At 35.8% G+C, this 21534-nt stretch overlaps 1 pseudogene; it reads left to right on the top strand.

Moving 5' to 3' along the window:
* The first annotated feature begins 9765 nt into the window (after window positions 1-9765).
* Window positions 9766-21534, top strand: part of LOC139080869 (tubulin alpha-3 chain pseudogene) — a 71754-nt pseudogene continuing 59985 nt past the window's right edge.

Below are 21534 nucleotides of genomic sequence, written 5' to 3' on the forward strand. Positions count from 1 at the left end.
CCCTGCTACTTATCCTATCTGTTGGTGACCCAGCTGCTCAGGGTGGGGAGACTAACCCCATTCTCTCCTTACTTTCAGTCATGCAGTCATGAGGGGACCCCAGAGGCTGAATGATATCACCCCTTCCTCCAGCCCTGATTCCGACTTGTGGTTCTGGAGCTCCCAACCCTAACTACAGCCCCTGAACACCCCAGGCCTCCTGGCTCCTGCTAAAGAGGGAGGGGTCTGTCTGCAGCAGCTGCAATCAGCACCTAGGCCTGTGAATGGGTCAGCCACAGAGAGCCTGAGGGAGCCCTGGGGCATACTCTTGGCAAGAAGAGAGCACCTGCTTTTTAGTTGCCAAAAGTAGCAAAGGGGGAAAGGCAGGAAGCTCCCAGGGACAGTATGCTGTCCCCACAAGATGAACTGGAGTAGAGAGGGAGCCTGGCCTGAGAGGCAGGTTTGGGCCACTGAACAGCACCTCCCAGTTCTATGCTTCCCCTCCCACTCACTTAGAGCCCAAGCCAAGTATGGTGGCTATAGCCTGCATCTCTCCATTCTCACTTTTTAACTTATCTTTTTACTCTGTCTATCTGCTTGCTCTCTAGCAGTGACAACTAATAAACTATACTTCATGTGCAAAAAGAAAAAACAATAATGACAAGCCCACTACTAACATAATACTCATTGGTCAAAAGCTGAAATCTTTTCCTTGAAAATCAGGAAGAAGATAAGGATACCCACTCTCACCACTTTTATTCATATAGTATTGGAAGTCCTAGCCAGAGCAATCAGCCAAGAAAAAGAAATAAAAGTCATTCAAATTGGAAAAGAAGAAGTAAAACCATCTCTATTTACAAATGACATGATATTTTATACCTATTATAAACCCTAGAGGCTGCAACAAAAAACCGTTAGAACTAATAAACAAATTCAGTGAAGTTTCAGGATACAAAATCAATATACAAAAACCAGTTATTTCTGTACACTAATAATGAACTATCAGAAATGAAAATTAGGAAAACAATCCTCTTTACAATTGCTTCAAAAAGAATAAAGTACCTAGAAATAAATTTAACCAAAGAGGTGAGAAACTGTACACTGGAAACTATAAGACATTGATGACAGAAACTGAAGATGATACAAATAAATGGAAAAATATTCCATGCTCATGGATTGGAAAAATTAATATTGTTAAAAAGTCCATACTACCCAAAGCAATATATAGATTCAATACAATCCCTATCACAATTCCAATGCCTGAAATAGAACAAAAATTATTAAAATTTGTGTGGAACACTAAAAGACCCCGAATAGCTTCTTGAGAAAAAAGAACAAACTCAGAGGCATCATGCTTCGTTTTCTCAAACTATATTACAAAGTTATAGTAATAAAAATAGTAAGGCATTTGCATAAAAACAGACATGTGGATCAATAGAACAGAAAAGAGAGCCCAGAAATAAACCCACACATATATGGTGAATTAATTTAGAACAAAGGAGCCAAGAATATATAGTGGGGAAAGGACAGTCTCTTCAATAAATGGTGCTCTGAAAACTGGACAGCCACATGCATAAGAATGAAACTGGACTACTGTCTTACACCATACACAAAATTAACTCAAAATGGGTGAAAGACTTGAACATAAGACTTAAAACCATAAAACTCCTAGAGGGAAACATAGGTGGTAAGGTCCTTGACATTGGCCTTGGTGATGTCTTTTTTGGATTTGACACCAAAAGCAAAAACAACAAAAGCAAAAATAAACAAGTGGTACTATAACAAACTAAAAAGCTTCTGCAAAGAAAATCATCAACAAAATGAAAAGGCAACCTATGGGACGGGAGAAAATATTTGCAAATCGTGTATCTGATATATATATATATATATAATATATATTATATATATATTATCTGATATATAATATATATAAGAGATATCTGATATAAATCATGTACCTGAAATATATAAGGACTCATACAACTCAGTAGCAAAAAGAACAATGATTAAAAAATGGGCAGAGGATATGTATAGACATTTTTCCAAAGAAGACATACATTTGGCCAACAGGTACATAAAAAGGTACTCAACATCACTAATCATCAGGGAAATGCAAATCAAAACCACAATGAGATATCATTTCACACCTGTTAGAATGGCTGTCATCCAAAAGACAAGAAATAAGTGTCAGGGAGGATGTGGACAAAAGGGAGCTCTTGTGCACTATTGGTGGGAGTGTTAATTGCTGTAGCCACTATGGAAAACAGTATGGAATTTCCTCAAAAAATTAAAAATAGAATTAACATATGATCCAGCAATTCAACTTCTGGGTATTTATCCAAAGGAAACAAAAACACTAACTTGAAAATGTATCTGTACCTTCATGTTCATTGGAGCATTATTTACAACAGTCAAGACGTGGAAATAATCTGTGCCCTTCAATGGATGAATGAATAAAGAAAATGTGGTATATCTATACAATGGAATATTATTCAGCCATAAAAAATGAAATCCTGCCTTTTGCTCCAACATGTATGGACCTTGAGGGCATTATGTTAACTGAAATAAGTCATACAGAGAAAAGCAAATATCATATGATCTCACTTATATGTGGAATCTAAAAAACAAACAAAAAACAAAAAAAACACCAAACTCATAAGCACAGGGGACAGATTGGTGGTTTCCAAAGTGGGGGTGGGGGTTGGCAAAATGGATGAATGGGGTCAAAAGGTACAAACTTCTAGTTATAAAATAAATGAGTCATGGGGATGTACAACATGGTGACTATAGTTGATAATACTCTATTATGTATTTGAAAGTTGCTAAGAGAGTAGGTCTTAAAACTTATCACAAGGAAAAAAATATGTAACTACGTGATGATGGATGTTAACTTCTCATGGTGATCATTTTGCAATATATGCATATATCAAGTCATGTTATACATTTGAAATTAATATAATGTTACATGTTAATTATATCTCAACAAATAAATACATGATGCAAAAACTTACAAAATTGAAAGAAGAAATATACAAATCCACTTTTAAAGTTGGAGACTTCAACATGTCTCTGTCAATACTTTATAGATTGCAGGCATGAATTATATCCATAAGGATTATGTAAAAGACATAAAGAACACTACCAATTTATTTAATCTAATCAGTATTTATAAAATATTCCATCTGATAGCAACAGAATCAGCATTCTTCTTAGCATATGATAAACTTTCATCAAAATAAACAAGATTCTGGGCTACATAATACACAATTAAAAATTTACAAGAATTTAAGTCACATAACATATGTTCTCAGAATACAAGAAAATTCAACTATTAATGAATAGTACAGAGCTAGTTTGACAATTCTGAAATATTTGGAAATTTAACAAGAAAATTCTAAGAAACACAGGGTCAAAGAAGAAGCCTCAAAATAAATTTAAAAAGATTTTTTGTTACCAAAGTAAAATGAAAATAAAGCTTATCAAAATGTGTGTGATGTCGCTGATGAAATAATCTAAGGGAGAATTTATAGTATTAAATGTAAATATTAGAAAAGAAAGATCTTAGATAAATAATCTAAGCTTCCACCTTAGGAAACTAAAGAAAGAATACCAACTTAAAATCAAAGCAATCAGAAGAAAAAAATAAGAAAAGGAGAACAAATTAATTAAATTGTAACCAAGAAAATTATAGAGAAAAATCAATAAAACCAAGTACTGCTCTTTTGAAAATATCAAGAAAATTGATAAAAATCTAGCCAGCCTAAATAAGAATAAAAGGTATACAACACAAATTACTGATATCAGGAATGAAAGAGAGGTCATCACTACTGTTCCAATAGATATTCAAAGAATAATAAAGCATAGTACAAACAACACTATGCCGCAAAATTTGATAATTAAATGAAATAGACAAATTCCTTGAAAGAAGTAAACCACTAATACTCACTTGAGGAGAAATAGATTAAATTAGTAGTCTAAAAGTTAAAAAAAAATGAAAACACAAGGTTTGGATGGTTTCATTGGTGAATTATACAAAATATTCCTAAAAACTTATTACCAATTCTACCCAGTCTGATCCAGAAAGTAGAAGGAGAGAATACTTCCTAACTCTTTATTTCATTTCATTTTATTTTATTTTATTTTTGCTGAGGAAGATTTGTCCTGAACTATCATCTGTTGCTAATCATCCTCTTTTTGCTTGAGGAAGATTCACACTGAGCTAACATCCATGCTAATCTTCCTTTATTAGGTATGTGGGTCACTGCCACAGCATGGCCACTGAGGAGTGGAATAGGTCCATGTCCAGGAACTGAACCCGGGCCACCAAAGTGGAGTGTACTCTGTTTATGCAAACTCATCTTGGTGTCTGATCTCCATGTCCAGTGATGAGTCACTCTTCTCTTCATGGTACAAGGGGCAGGCACCTTCATAAAGGGAAATTTGTGTGCTGCTTTTAGGTAGATAAGGAGAGGCAGATAACTCTTCCTGCATCTGTTGATCCTCAATCAACCTCAACTAAAAATAATCTTTACACAAAACTGTTATGTTTTAGGGTGGCATATCCCAATTCCCTTCATAGATATTATAAGAAAATAAATCTGTAGACTAATATCTGTCATAAAGATAAAAAAATTAGCAAACAGAATCCCAGAACATCTAAAAATCATAATACATCATGATGACGAGGGGCTCATATGAGGAATGTGGCACTGATTCAACATTTGTAAGTCATCATATTAACGGACTAAATAAGAAAAATCATATGATTGTATCAATTGATTCAGAAAAAGGATTCAATGAAATTCAACACTCACTCATGATAGTAACTCTCAAAAAATAGGAATAAAAAGAAGCTTCCTTAACCTCATTAAGTGTATGTACAAAAAATCTACAGCTAACATGGTAATTAAAGATGGTTAGAATCTCAATGATTTCCGCTTAAGACTTGAAGAGGATACAAATAGCCTTTTTCACCTGTTCAACATAGTCCAGGGAAAATTCACTAGTGCAATAACTGAAGAAAAAGAAATACAAGTGATACAGATTTTAAAAAGAAAATAAAATTATCTGTTTTGCAGATAATGTAATTATCTATGTAGAAATCCTCATAGAACATAAAAACAAAACAACTCCTGGATATAGTGAGTATAGCAAGGCCATATAATAGAAGATCAATATATAAAATTAAATATTTCCTACATACCAGCAATTAACAATACTCTTTACAACAGCACCAACGTAACCTAGCAAAATATGTACAAAATCTATATGTGGAAACCTACAAACTATTGATAACTGAAGGAAGAAATCAAGAAAGATCTAAATAAATGGAGAGATATTGCATGTTCATAGATTCAAAGGCTCATTATTATTATTGCCAACATTGTTAATTCTTCCCAACTTCATAGATTCAACATAATCCCAATCAAAATTTTGTAGATATTAACGGATTCTATAATTTATGTGGTAAAGCAAAGGTCCTAGAATAAACAACATGATTCTCAAAAAAACTATTCAGCAATAAAACATCAATCAAACCACATTGTATCAAACCATGCTACAATTTGGATGAATCTGAATGCAAACTAAAAGAAGATAGTCTGAAAAGGCTATGTAGTATCTGATTCCATCTATCTGAAAAGGCTGTGTAGTATCTGATTCCATCTACCTGATATTCTGGAAAAGGCAAAACTGTAGAGACAAAAATCTCATCAGTGGTTGTCAGGTGTTTGTAGGGGTTGAAAAGGAAAAGCAAAGGAGATTGTTCTGTATTCTATTTAGATAATACTGTAGTGATGGATGTATAACATCATGCATTTATAACAACTTATAAAATTTCATAGCACGAAGGTTTAAATTAATATATTCAACTTAAAAAATCAATTTAAATCAAATCAAAAGGGTGGAACGTAGATGATGATGAAAGAATCTTACAGTATTACAAAAGTATGGCACACCTCATTGAAGAGGATGGGAAAACAGTGCTGACAGAAGTAACTTTGAAATGAGTATAGACTATAAAACCAAACAAAAAAGAAATTGTGCAGAAGCACTGTATATGAATTGGTAAATTTGTTTCTCATGGGTGTATGGGTTAACAATTCTGTAACCACAGCAAATGTTACTGTGATTAAACAAATAATTAAGTCAATAGAAGATATTTGGAGTCAGGTTTCTAACCATTGGAGTGGGAGATAATAGATAAGTAAGGTGGGAAGGCTAGAATAAACCGTAGTGGTAGTGGATTAGAGTTGCAGACATCAATACGAACTCATGTACCCTTCATCCAGATTTCCCCACTGATAACATCTGACATAGCCATGGTACATTGTCAAAACCAGGACATTACATGGTAATAGGTACTATACAATTAACTCATGTACAGATCATGTTAAGATACCACCATTTCTACGTTTTTCTTTTCGGTGTATTGTTCTATGAAATTTTATATGTATAGATTTGAGGAGTTATCATGAAAATCAAAATACAAAACTGTTCCATCACCACAAGAATACTACTTCAAATTACTCCTTAATAGTCATAATCTACCCAAACACTAACCTCTAGCAACCACTGATCAGGTCTCTATTACTATAATTTTGTCAATTCAAGAATGTCTTGTAGATTCTTCTTATATAAGGTATCTGATGTAGTCAAACTCACAGAAGCAGAGAGTAGAATGATGGTTGCCAAGGCCTGCGGGGAGGGAGTAACGGGGAGTTGCTGTTCCATGTGTACAAAGTGTCAGTTCTGCAAGAATAAAACGTTCTAGAGATCTACTGTATACATTTTGCTTATAGTTAACAATACTGTACAGTACTCTTAAAAATTCCTTAAGAGCGGGGGCTGGTCCCGTGGCTGAGTGGTTGGGTTCACGCACTCCGCTTCAGTGGCCCAGGGTTTCACTGGTTCAGATCTGGGCATGGATCTAGCACTGTTCATAAAGCCATGCTGAGGCCGCAGCCCACATAGTACAACTGGAAGGACCTACAACTAGAATATACGACTATGTACAGGGGGGCTTTGAGGAGAAGAAGAAAAAGTTAAGAGCATTTTAAAAAAGTCATGTAAATGAAATCATACAGAGGACAAGTAATAGAGATTGATTTTTTTTTCAACTTGAGACCAACCTGTTGTTTTGTACTATTCCATAATTATCCTTTTAATGTATAGAAGGTCTGTAGTGATATCCTATTTTTTATTCCTCATACTTTAATTTGTGTCTTTTATTTCCTTTTTCAGTCTCGTCAAAGGTTTATTGATTTATCATTCTCTAAAGTACAGCTTTTAGATTGATTTTCTCTAGTTTTTCTGGTTTTAGTTTCATTTATATTTGCTCTAATCTTCATTATTTCTTTCTTTCTGCTTTTTTGAGGTTTTTTCTTTCTCCCATTTCTTGAGGTTGGAGCTTAGATGACTAGTTTGTTCTTTTTTCTCTTTCTCAAATGGACATTTACTGCTTTATTTTTCCTCTAAGCACTGGTTTAGGCACATCCACAGATTTTGATATATTTTATTTTTCATTCAGTTCAATAGGTTTTCAAATTTTCTTTGATATTTATTCTTTAACTCATGGATTATTTAGAAATGCATTGACAAATTTCCAAGTGTTTAGATATCTTCCTGTTATCTTTCTGTCTTTGTTTTCTGGTTTCATTATCTTTATAGCCAGAGTACATGTTCTGTATGTTCTCAGTTCTTTTGAATTTGTTGAGATTTGTTTAATGACACAAAATATTTTCTTTTTTCCCCAAGTTTATTGAGATATAATTAATATATAACATTGTGTAAGCTTAAGGTGTACAATTTGTTGACTTGCTACACTTACATATTGCAAAGTGATTACCGTCATAGTGTTACCTAACACCTCCAACATGTCACACAATTACCTTTTCTTGTGGTGAGAACATTTAAGATCCATTGTCTTAGAAACTTTCAAGAATATAATACTCTTTCCTTATAAACTTTAAAATCGGCTTCTTCATATTCATAAAATAACTTGCTGGAATTCTGATTAGGACTGCATGCTCAATCTACAGGACCAACTAGGAAGGGATGTCAACTTCTTCCTGCAGGTGTGGGTGGAAGATAGTGTTCCTGCCACAGACTCTGCTGCCATATCAGGGAGGGGTGTGGGATTTTCTTAGTGTTCACCTGGAGAATGACAGGTATGTTTAAAAGTTTTCTGTTCTCCTCAGCAGTCCTTTTCTCATTCATTTTTCTAGAAATAGGCTTTTCTTGGGGCTATATTTTTGTCCGTTCCCACTGGCATTTCCAGACTTTTTAGCATTCATGCCAAGGTATGTAGGAGGAAAAACAAACAGAAAACAAAAACAAACAACATAAATCAAGGAACTCACTACTGGGTCATTCTTTGAGTCCCAAGCTCCCCATACTAGCCTTCCTTTTTTCTCCACATTTTAAATGCTCCTGTTAGTTGATTTATATATTTTGTCCAGAGCTTTGTTATAATTAATAATAGCAATAAAATAAAAGATTTACTCTGTCATTTTCACAACTGGATACCCATTTACTGTTTTCTAATCAATGATATAATTGGATTAATTTCTATCATTTTATATTTTGTGCTTTGCTCAATTTTCTGTGTGATTTCTTTTTATATTTTTCATTTTTTTTGGATTAGTTTCTTTCCTCCCTATTTTATTTCCTCTCATTCCAGTTTGGAAATTATACATTTCTATTTCCATTCTTTTAGAGATTACTCTAGAAATTTTAATATGCATTTTTTTCCTGAGGAAATTCCAATGTAAAGGGAAACTGAGAAATATATTAATAACTAGAGGGAGAAGTAGGGTGAAGAGAGTGTTTTCTTTTTAAGATAGGAGAGGAGGGCAAGCTTGGATATTGATGGCATGACCCCATACAGAGGGAGAAATGGAAATTGTGAGAGAGAAGTGAGAGTGTTGGGGTGATGTGCTACAGCAGACTAAAGGCAGCGAGCTCTAATGCACCAGGTAGGGGTGGACCCCGCTGGGAGCACCCGAGGCTTCTCTCCACCACAGTGGAAGTGAGTGCAGATGTGCTGGCTGGGGAATGATGTGGGGTCTCTGGAGATTCTCTTCAGATGGCTTCAGTCTTCTCAGGGAAATAGGAAACAAGGTCACAAGAGAGAGGGAAGATGGAAAGAGATGGTAGAGGCTTTAAGTTTTACAATCGTAAAATCTCTTTGGAGGCAAAGAGGGGAGAAGGCCTAAACATCCCATCCTACAGGACACTACTGAGGCCTCTGCATGTGAAGCAGGGTGCCTCTCAGGGCCTGAGGCTTTGAGGCGAACCAGTAGCTGTCTCTGCTTGAAGGACATGAGCCTGTGGATTGAAAGTGCCCCTGATTGTCCAACACAATGAGTACAAAAGATTTTTACTAATGCATACAATTGTGAAATTTCAAAATGTCAGGAATAAAGGGAAGATCTTAAGAGCATCCAGGAAAAAGAAAATTACAAAACAGTCAGGAATTAAAATGGCATCAATCTTCTACAGAGAAATCCTGGATTCTAGAAGTCATTTGGAGGAACGCATTCTGAGGGAAAATGATTATCATCCTAGAATTCTATATCCAGCAAAACTATCAAACAAGCATAAGGAAGAGTAAGGGGGATTTTTAGATTGGGAAGAACACACTCAAAAAACTTCCTCCCATGCACTTTCTTAGAAAGCTGCTGGAAGACGTGCTTCAGCAAAACAAGGGAGAGGGGACAAGAAAGAGGAAGATGTGGACTTGGAAAACAAGATCCAATGCAGGCAGAGGACAAAGAAATGCCCAGAATGATGAAAAAGGAAGTCTCAGGGCATGATTGGGCAGCAAACCTACAGAGCTACCAGTCTAGATTAGAGGAGAATGATGGAGGGTATCAGAGAAGAGATCTCCAGGAAAATACTCAAACTGATAGAACGTTTGAAACTGTGTTTGGAAAAAACCTTGGTAAGTGTTTGACAAAGTATTTGGAACAAATTAATGTCAGGCACATACAAAACTAAGCATATGAGGGGCCAGCCCAGTGGCACAGCAAAGTGCGCATGTTCCGCTTCAGCAGCCTGGGGTTCGCTGGTTCGGATCCTGGTTGTAGACATGGCATGGCTTGGCAAGCCATGCTGTGGCAGGCATCCCACACATAAAAGTAGAGGAAGATGGGCACAGATGTTAGCTCAGGGCCAGTCTTCCTCAGCAGAAAGAGGGGGATTGGCAGAAGATGTTAGCTCAGGACTAATCTTCCTCAAAAAAAAAAAAACAACTAAGCATATGAAAAAAAGTCAATTATTAACTCTGGTTAAAAAAAAAGAAACCAAAAAGCAAAAGGAAACATAATAATAAAATACCACCTGGCTTAGCAGTAAATGTTTATACAATCATATTGTATCATATCATCATAATCATAATATAAACACAAGCAATTGAATTAACCAAAATTTTGTCATATAATTATGTTGAGAGGATAGATGGAAGGGGAGAGTGAGAAAGTAATAGGAGAGCCAAATTCTCAACTACTAGAACAGGAAGTCAACAATAATGTCTAAAATTGATGAATCAAAAATAGCAGTATAAGCATATTATTTTAAAATATGGAGGACCACATAGGAAGAAAGAGTTGAAAGGATTGAAATGGATTGCCAAAGGAAGTAGTACTGGGATTGCAGAGCGGTGGGTTAAGGAAGTACTATCATCTCATTATAAGCCTTTAGGTAACTATTTGACTCAATTATATGCGTGCACTAATTTAATAAAACTAAGATTTGATTTTTAAAAATAGTAAACAAGTAGTTAAGAATTGGAAACAGTATGTTTAACTCAACCCGTTCGTTTTCACCTGGCTTATTCATCCTCATCTGTCAGGCCCAGGAAGCCTTTCTTGACCTCCCTCCCTGTGTTAGGCTAGATGTCCTACTGTGCACTGCCAGAGCCCCCTGCATTTCCCATAATGTGCACCTTTTTACACTCGACTCTTTTTGTTTGCTAAATTGCCTTTTTTCCATGTCTCTACTGTGAGTTCCTTGAGGGAAGAGACTGCATCTGCACTGCTCACCACTGCGACTCTAGTGTTAAACACATTATCAGGGAAAGGAGAAAAAGGAACACATTTACCTTCCGTTCTGTCCACGAAGTCTCTTTTAATGTGGGAAATAAACTGATTTGATATTGCCTTCCTAACCTCTTCCACTAAAGCAGCGATTTTCCAACGGAGGTGCTCTTTACTGATGCTTTTGACTGACCTTGAGATAGTGTTCAGAGAAAGGAATCCTATCAAAACAAACACAGTTTTCAAGAAAATCCACACGGGTTCTTCTAATAGAATGACGAATATGGGTGTTTGTGTGAACATATTCTTTTGAGTCCTTTACACCCAAGTTACCACTCTGCAGTCTGCAGGAACCTGTCAACAGGAGTCATCAGTTCACCCGGCTGTAACAAGGGTACTTTGCCACTTCTTTGACTTTTCATGCTGATGACAAGAATATGTGATTGCAAAGTCCAAAGAGTTGTGCCTCCGTCCAGAAATCTCCAGACAAGACTAGAAAAGGAGAAGACCCATGTGCGTTCCAGCTCTGGTTACACATGCCCAAGGAGCAGAGACAGACATTGCTCCCCCTATGTATTTTTAACTTAGCAAATTATGTAGTTAAATATCTTTACTCTCCATTTCTTGTTTACACAATTCCAGGTCTAGTGACTAAATTAAATTCTCCTCTTCAGAATATGTAGATACCTAGGCTCAATGTGGATCCCTCAATTTTCGTATCTTTCAGTGATAGAAAAATATTAGCCCATTCAATGACATTCAAGAAGTTGTCCCTGTCTTTTAATGTTTGAATGACCTTTAGTTAATTTATCCAGCTTTGAGCACCAATCTTTCCAATTATTTTCTCTCATGTGTTTCTCTTGGCACATGAATCCTTTTGGACAGACTTTATATGTGCAAGTCATACCTGAATGTGATTACATTTTCATTTTTGGACTCTGCTATAAAGAAGGCTTAATTTTTAAGTTCACTTTGTGTTCAGTTGTCAGAGTTTTTTCATCACATTATACATTATTTAATGTTTAGGTCATGTGTACTTTAAAATTTGCCAACTTGTAAGCTAAAATTTTACATGTAACCTTTTATTCAATGTAAAAATGCACAATTTAGAAGGAATCATTACAATTAAACCATAATTAAACTAATATTGCTTCATACCTTTTAAAAATCTTATTTTTTACAGGAACATTAAAAGGTACATTAGAGAAGAAAAAATTATTTTAAGTTGGAATACAGCATGCATTCCTCAGAGTTGCACTGTATTCATATGAAATCTTTGGCAAATCATTTTAAGGCTATTTTACTGTCAACTCACATTTCCTATCCAAACTAGTAGAAGTTAATTGTAAATCATTACCTGAGTCTAAAGTTCTCACTTCACAATGGAGTAAGAATTCCCCCAGTGAATCCCTGGATCTCTAGAAGTGCCTTAAAGAGTGGTATGAATTAAATGGGTTTGGATGATCATTAATTCATTTTTTATCGTCACCAAATCAAGGTTTAAATTTAGATACATAGATGTAGAAATATTTTTAATGGACAGTTTAGCATGAAATAATCATAACGTACAATTACAATAGCCAAAAAAACATTTAGGACAAGTAAGAGCTTCTTTAAAAATTAACACTCAATTCTGTGTTATTCACCTAGAATAAGTTATGAGTACCAGCTTTATGACTTCACACCAGTTTCTACAAATTTTTCCTTATTTGTAAGGAAATGAGGATTGAAATTGTGTTTGAGTGCTGGCTACTGGCATGAAATGGTGGAAAGAAGTGATAAATGAAAATCACTTACTGTTAATTCTTTTTACTAGCCTGTTGATTTTCTTCCCCCAATATTCACAGCCCAGGAAAAAAACCTCTCTATAATTTATCTTTAATAGTTATATTTTCATTACTGGGATGCTGTAGAACTTCTACTCGCACTCCTAGATCCTCTATAAATGTTTGGTAAGGCTGGTTTGGACAGGAATCTTTAGGGGCACCAGCTCCCCATCCAGACTTGCCCATCAAGAGAAGTGTTTGCCTTTCCAGAACCACAAGTTCCTTTTGTCTCTTAATTCGTTCTAAAGTTGGTTAATAGTGGCTTTCCTCACAATTTTCAGGGGATAGGAAATAATTGATAAAATTAATTTGTATATCAGGACCCACAAAATGGAGGCCATCCTAGGAGCCCAGCCCATATGACAATTCTAAACCTAAGTAAGCCTGCACTTACAGGAAACATCTGTCAAGGAAATCCAACATACACCAATCGCAATCCTCCAACTCAGATTTAGCTAGTTTATCTTACCCTAGAAATAGGACCTGCTAGCCCTATAAGGGAATCCCAACCTCCTAGCCAATCATGCTGTTTCCACATGGCCTCTTCTCTCACTCTATAAAACTCACTCTTGCCCAGCATCCCTCAGGAACAGTGCTCTACTGCTTGTGAGGCACTGTTCACCCCCAATCCATGGACTGTTTTCCCTTGCATAAAGGACATCAAACTTGTTACTAAATTTCATTATTTTTGTCATTGGACAATATCATTAAGGCTGTATATTTTAAAATTGAGAATAGAATTTTAGAATTAAAAAGTATTTCATTGGCCATTTAGTCCCAACCAACTCTTTTATTGATTTAAATCTTAGCTCCAGATGTGGTAGGTGACTTAGAAAATTCATAAGGTGGCAGTTTTATTGCTATAATTTGAAAATGGGTTTCCATATATTTACTTCAGCAATATTTTCCAAACTACTTATTTTTTCAATTTTCTGGATAGTAAGTTGATACATTAATAAACTATTTTGAATAAAAGTATATATTGCAAACTACACATAACTTAGGTACTTTGACATTACTGGCTCTTAGCAGTGACAGGTGAGAGTCAATAAAACAAAATCCACATCTAAGTGGTGACAAAGTTCACTGTCTTCTTTAAGAATAAATTTTTCCTTTTCTATGGCTCCTGGGGTTTTCTGCTGCTGGGCTTTTGTTTGAGGCAGATGTAATGGGTGGGAAATTAGTATGGAAGGGCTAAGTTGCGGGCACATCCAGTGTGTAATTTGGCACTAATTTAAAGGGTAAATTTTTAAATCTTGTAATTACTATCATAACTTTATTTTTTACTTGTACTTTGTCAATTTTCATATAGATACTGGAAAAAAATGAAATGTGGAAAAATGTTCCATGTTTCCACCTTAATTTAGGCTCACTCTATTCTTTAGGTTCTTTTTTCCCCTCTTTGACTTCTCAGGTATAAAAGAAAAGGTTTTTGCTCATTGTCCTTCACTATAGTCTCAACTAGTTCAAAGAGAAAAATGTATCTTTCCCATTTTATTTCTCCAGAGGTCCAAATGAAAAGTAGAGATGGTTAGACAGCCTTGTATATGAGTACCACTTCATAGTTGGAGCAAAATGACTTGACAGGCGTCTATAGAGCCTAAAATCGGATCCTGCTGAGACTTCCTTTCTACCACTCAATCAGCTGCCCAAGAAAGGCAGGAAATGACTGCTTTTAAATGCCATAATGCCCCTCTTTCTTCCATTACAAGAAAATGCATGCATAATGATGTCAACACATTATTACCTACAAAACTTCTCAACATATTCGCATAAAGGAGATTTGGAAACAAGCAAAATGAATTTTCTCACTGGTAGTTCGACTGGCTCATATCAGTTCCTCAGGGTAGGACTAAATTTTGCAGGCCTGCACTATACCAAAAATCAGTAATTTAATAACTGATGTCTAAATCAATAGGGCGGTGAACTATACTTAAGAGACCCAGGTTCAAAATTGAGTTGTGTTAGTATTTGTTGTATGACCTTGAACAAATTACTTTAGTAACTAGAAGCTTTGGTTTTCATACTGTGTAAAAAAGGGGGGCTTGAATAAGATAAACTTTAAGCCATTTCAAATTTTAAATGTTATGAATGCTATGTTTTGAATATTTGAGCGTGCTATTAACCTATTACATTTCAACACTATATTTAAAGAACTCATTCACATGCACTATCTCTTTGAAAACTTTACTACAATTTTATGGACAAAAATGCCGATGCTGATAAAAGGAGTTAGTTTGGTGAGATTCAAAAACTGGAGGGGTTTTTTGTTAAAATTGAGTCAAAAGATAATAAATGTTCACTCTAGAAAATTTGCAAGTATAGAGAAGCAAATTCAGAAAATCAAAATAAGATGATCAAAAGCTCTTGTGTTACCATAATGAAGAAAATCTCTTCTTGGAAGAAAATAAGCTGTGCAACAGAGATTTGTACTTACCTTTCCCAGGAGAAAGTGATCATTGGGAAATAACTGCCATGCCAAGAATTACACTTTCCAGCACCCATTCACCCCCTGGCATTTAGGTGGAACCATGTGACCAGATCTTACTAATAGTTTGACAATGGAGATGTTGGAAAAACTGGCAGAAGCTGGAAAAAGGTGAGAATTCTTACCAGAGTGAGCTCTCCTGGATCTCTATCTGTAGCGCCCAGTTGAGAGAGGAAGGTAAAATTTCATGTTGTCACTTCCTTTCCAAATTTAGACTCTCGTGAATTTCGTTTTGGGGTGCCCCTTGGTTATTGACACTCTCTCTCCCAGAAGCAGCTATTCCCTTCTTGCGTATCTCATTTTGTGTCCTGAGAACTTGGCTTGGCTTTCTGCCTACCTGGGGCACACAGGCTATTGGGTCTTGTGTATGCAGGCAGCTCAGTCACCAGGTTGGGAGTCCCCAAAATGTGGCTAGACAGAAATTTGGGTTGTACTCCATTTGCTGCTGGGTGCTACCAACTGTTGGCTGGCTCTCAGGGTAACTGTCAAAATCATTCTTTCTTTTGGCTATTTTTAAGACTGGCTTTGGATCTTGGGAGGATACAATCCTTCACATCTTTTTTGTGGATATCTCTTGGACCAAGGGGTTGTTCAATATCACCTGGAATATTTACTATTTGTCCCAGCTGAAACCTGATGAGATATTTGAAAGAATTTTTTTTGGTTAGCTCTATGATCAGATGTTGGCCAAATTGGAAGGTGGTATTCAGGGCCTGATAGGAAATTTCTTTTAGGCCTTCTCCTCCAAGCTAAATGGAACTATGTACCCAGAGGCGATGAAAAACATTCCAAAGACAAATAGATCTAAATCTAGAACATAGGAATATTTTTATTTCCATATTAGTTGAAAATCTCCCTGATATAAAGAAGCAAATTGAAAATAATGTAGTTGGATGGGTAGATCAGCCCCCTAATATCATTCAGGTTGCAACCCAGTTCACTGACAAGTTAAAAATAACTGTTCTTGTCTTACAAATTGAGTCTTTACAAGAAGAGAAATGCATTTCTAAAAGCAATTCAAAGCCCTCCTATCTTTATTTTCACTTTCCAAAAATGCAGAAAAATGCCCCCCCCACAATCCCTAAGCTTTCTGGCCAAAGTTGTTCTTGATAATAGTATAGCCCTTGATTATCTTTTAGCTGAGCAAGGAGGTATTTGTGCCATGGTTGACAACACTTGCTACACTTGGATTGACATTTCTGGGGAAGTTGATACTCAGCTTGATAAAAATCACTGAACAAGCCAGTTGGCTTTAAAAAAGGACACTTTCAATGGGGTCTTTCTTTGAATTATTTGATTTCAATTGGTTTAGGTGTTAGGGACCATGCCTCCAATGTGCACTCCAGACATTGGGAATTATCCTGCTTATAATAATAATAGTAGTCTCCCTGGTGTGCTGTATTCTCTCAAAATCTTTAAATGTATGTTCACAACTGCTAAAGATCAAGCAAATGATCTCACTAGGAACAGAACATCAGAAAAGGAACAAAGAGAATGACCAACTTGAAGAATGTGAAGTCAACATCATGACCTGTGAATACTACACAGAGACTGAGCAAAAACTGTGAGAACTCTAGAGTGTTAGCCGGGATTAGCACTAATGTTTTCAATTTTTGATCACATCTTTTGGTAGGCTGAGAGTCTAATCAAAAGGGAGAAATTGTTAAAAACAAAATAATAGGCCCAAAATGGAGTTGCTAATACTGAGTCCCATATCAACAAGCCAAAACTTATCTTAATTACAGTTTGGCTCTCCCAGAAGTGGAATCTTAAACCAGCCAATCAGGAATCACCTGACCAGCACTAGTAAGGTGATCTGCCTGATAGATTCCTGCCATGCCCTAAAGGAAAGTAATCTTGCAATAATCAATCTTCTTTTTTTCCTAGTATAATTTTCTTGTTACCACTCACTTATGCCTACAACAGTCTTTCATTTTGTACAGTTCCTCAGAGCTCCTTTCTATCTGCTGGATGGGATGCTGCCCATTTCATGAATTGTTGAATAAAGCCAATAAGATCCTTAAAATTTACTCAGTTGACTTTTGTTTTTAACCATATTTATAATAATTATATTTTCTCTTAAAATAATATAGTTGGTATTTTGAATTTATATTATCTATGCACAAACCCAAGGAATGTCAGGCATTTTTTTTTGTGAAAGTGTGTCTATGAATCATGTTTTTAAAATCTATCATAAGCTTAGCTAGCATTTATTGAGTAGTTACTAAATACCAAGCATTCTTCTAATCACTTTAGCTGTATTATTTTATCAAATACCCGCAGGACCATTTGCTGTGAGTAAACTATTATTCCTCATTTTAAAATGTGGAACCTGAGTCACAGAGAGTTTAAGTAATTTTCCTAAAGTCATATTAACTTGCAAGTTGCAGAACTGCAATTTGAATCCAATTAGTCTGGCTCAAAGACTTCAACTTCAATTAGATAATTCCATTGTAATCTGCATGTTCCTCTGAAAAATATGTCATGGATATATTTCCATATATTTTAATATTCACCTACAGTTCTTTACTGACCACATAATATCCATCATGTGTGTGCAAAATATATTTTCAACACCTTGCTTACTGTGGTCAACAAAATCTTTAGACAGGTTCCAAATTTTTACTATTATAAATAATGTTGTAACAAAATCAGCTTGACTATTGTACTTGCTTGTACATCACTGATTGTTACTTCAAAATGAATTCTTGAAATTTAAGTGGTGACACAAAGGGAAAGGGTTGTTAAAGATTTTGATAGTTTATGTAAGATTGCCCTTCATAAATATTGAGAGCATATACTTATAATAACCAATAGACTATTTCACTTAACCCTCTACAAAATATTATTGTTATTATTATTATCATCATTAGAAATATGTTGTAACATTGTGGGAGATCAGAATTTGCCACTTCAAGATGTGTCTCTTTGGCATGAGGATTATTTTTGGGAGGTTATTTGAAAAAAAACAAAAAGCTGTAGACAGGAAAAGCTCTGAAAACCAAGTGGAAGTTAGCCTTTGTAAGATACATTTGCGTTTGTAAGGGACATCTCCATTTGTAAAGATATCTCCCTCGTTGTAGAGGAAGGGGGGTGATCTTATCTCTAGAAATTCTTATTAATGCAGAAGGCAAGGACTTAAATCTTGATAATAACCTTACTCTTGTTTACTGTACTTTTTCTGGTAATCTCCCATAACTGACTCCCCCCACCCCCAACATCCTCTTTTGTCTTTAGCTGAAGATAAGATAGTATTTAATGTGGCCACCTCAGCCATTCTGGTGAGTTGCTCAGTTTTCCTGGGTTTCTCTCATGTACACATGGTATAAAGCTTTGTTTGAGTTTCTCCTGTTATTCTGTCTCTTGTCAATTTAATTCATGGACCAGCCAGAAGGACCTAGAGGGTAGAGGATTTGCTTTCCTCTCCTACAACATTACTGTTTATATTTCAATTTTTATGTTATTGTCACTAAACATCTCCCAATATTTATTAGTAATTTGTATTTCTTCCTTTATAAAATCATCTTTTCATATTATATGTCCTTTTATGAAATGGATATTCATCTTTAAAAAAATAATATATATGGCATTTAACTATAGTAAGATTTCTTAACTTATCTATGTTGCAAATATTTTCTTCTAGCTTGTACTTTGCATTTCAATTTTCTTTGAAGTAATTATTTTTTTTATTTTCAGGAGATATTTTTGTGGAGTTAAGTTTGTTAATATTTTTTTCTAATGATTTCTTACTTTTTTTGGAAACTTTTTTCCTTGAGGTCAGGCATAAATTTTCTTATGTGTTTCTTTTATGATGCTTCTAAGGCTGATGCATAACAAAGCTCTATCTTTGTTACTTCTGTGTTTGTTTCTGATTAGTTATCACAACATCATTTATTGAGTATGTGGGGACCTGGAATTGGCCACCCCAAGGTATGTCTCTTTGGCATCAGGATTATTTGAGGCTGATTGCTTTTGATAAACTGGGACAGGGAAGGAGGCTCTGAGGAACGGAACTTGCCCTTTGTTAGGACACATTTACATTTGTAAGGTAAATCTCTATCTGTAAAAGGTGGCTCCCTTTGTGTACCAGGAAGGAGAAAGGAGATGACCTTCTCTCTAGAAACTCTTAATCAATACCAAAGGCAAGGACTTAAATCTGCATTTTATTGTGCTTGTCTGGTAACCTCCTGTAACTAACTTCCTTCCCTCTCCCAACTTTGGCATTTCTTTAAGGATTAAGCATCTTTCCTTAGGCTAGGAACTGATTGCTGCGCTCATCTGTGACCACCCAGCTCCAGACAATGGACTAGCCTCCTGCTACACCCTCTGAGATAGCAGACCACTACCTGCTGTGTCCATCAAGCGCTGTGCAACAGGGTAATCTTGTGACTATTGTGGGAGGGACATTTCAATCACATGTGAAACACCCTGCTTGGGGGTATATAACCACTCTGTGCACCCCACTTCTTCAGTGCCCTTTCTTCCTTCGGGAAGAAAGGCCCTGGGCCATGGTTCCTCATAAAGCTTTGTTTAATTTTCTCTTGCTATTCTGTCTCATGTGAATTTCATCCATTCTCCAGCCAGACGAACCCACATTTGGGAAGAGGAAATGTCTTCCTCCCCTATGAGTAAATTATCATTTTCCCAAAGATTGGAATTCTAACTTTATCATACACTAAATACTTATATATGTGCATCTCTGAGTACTTTTGGGACCGACAACCCAACAGAATGTTGTAAGGAATACTTTGAAGTGAAAACATCTGAGCTACAACAAATGCAGAAAGAAATTGTACCTGAACTTCTCTTATCTGACTAAAGCAAAGTTTTAACAGTCAGCTGCCTCAAATTCTCCCTCCGCCTTCCAGGGAAGTCCATAGTGAGGGATGCCACTGACCTTGGGCATCAGGACATTCTCCCCAAAAATTGTGTAGACAAGCCTCATCAAAACCTTTAACCTTTTGAAGCCCTAAATCACCACCACAGTCCTTTTAACCTGGTATATATAAACCCCCATCCATAGCCGTTTGGAGAGCCATTCTCTTTGAGTGACCCCTGTTCCCAAATGTATGTGAAAATAAATTTTTCTCCTATTAATCTATTTTCAATTAATGTGTAACCCCCTCACCTCACTGGGACTTAAGGTGGTATAGGAAAAGTTTTCCTCCTAACATGCTTCTGAAGATAATGCCACACTCTTCTAATTATAATCACTCTACAATATGGTTTGTTTGCTTATATTTATTTTGCCAAATTAATACATGCATGCAATCACAGAACGATATAGAAAAAAAGGGCTTAAGTTTAAAGCAACATTATACACCTGTTCCTCAGATTTTTTTGAGGAGGGATTCAAAACTGTTGAGGGTGGGGGGGATATCATTAATGTTGTTTAAGGGTGCAAACTTGCAATAGTAGTAAATAAGCCATGGAGATCAAGGCATAGTCGAATAAATATAGACAACCATGTTGTACTATAGTTATGTAATGTGATAAATCTCAATACAGTGGCAATCATATTACAATATATAAATGTATCAAAGTAACACGCTGGACACCTTAAGTTTACAGGATGTTATACGCCAAATACACTCAACAAAAATATTTAAAAACTGTTGGCATGGGAACTGAATATAAACAGGAATGTTATGACTATACTTTTGTTTCTAATATTCATTTTTATGAACGTGGTCCTGAATATACACATTAGGTTTTTTGATCGTAGGCAAATATCTTATTATATTTATAATAAGATCAACAGCCAGAGTAACACTGTAGCATCAGAACCTCATGCAGCAGCCTGACAGTGACCACAATGAGAGCCAGATGGAAAACCCTCCTACGCCAATGATTTCACTCCATAAGTGAGAACACAGAAAAAATAAATTCTCTGTGCTTATAAAGAGCAAAGAGACTATTTTCCCTCTCCCTCTGATAGTGTCTCTTTGGAGACATAATAGGAAGTATCTTTAGTCTACCCTTTTGGTATGTAAATACTCTCCTCAAGGGCCAGATAGATGTATTGACTCCAGCTTTTAAAACCCAGAGATCTTCCAAGGTACTGGTTTAACTCCCCCTTGAAATTTAACTGTTCCTTCAGGAGTTAGGAAAATCTCTCTAGAGTTCTCACTATCTATACAGTCATAAACTGTCTTCCGGGGCTTGCTATTAGCCCAGAAATCAAATTACATGAAAATTTGTTCAC

The sequence above is a fragment of the Equus przewalskii genome, chromosome X, assembly GCF_037783145.1.
Source record: "Equus przewalskii isolate Varuska chromosome X, EquPr2, whole genome shotgun sequence".
Lineage (NCBI taxonomy): Eukaryota > Metazoa > Chordata > Mammalia > Perissodactyla > Equidae > Equus > Equus przewalskii.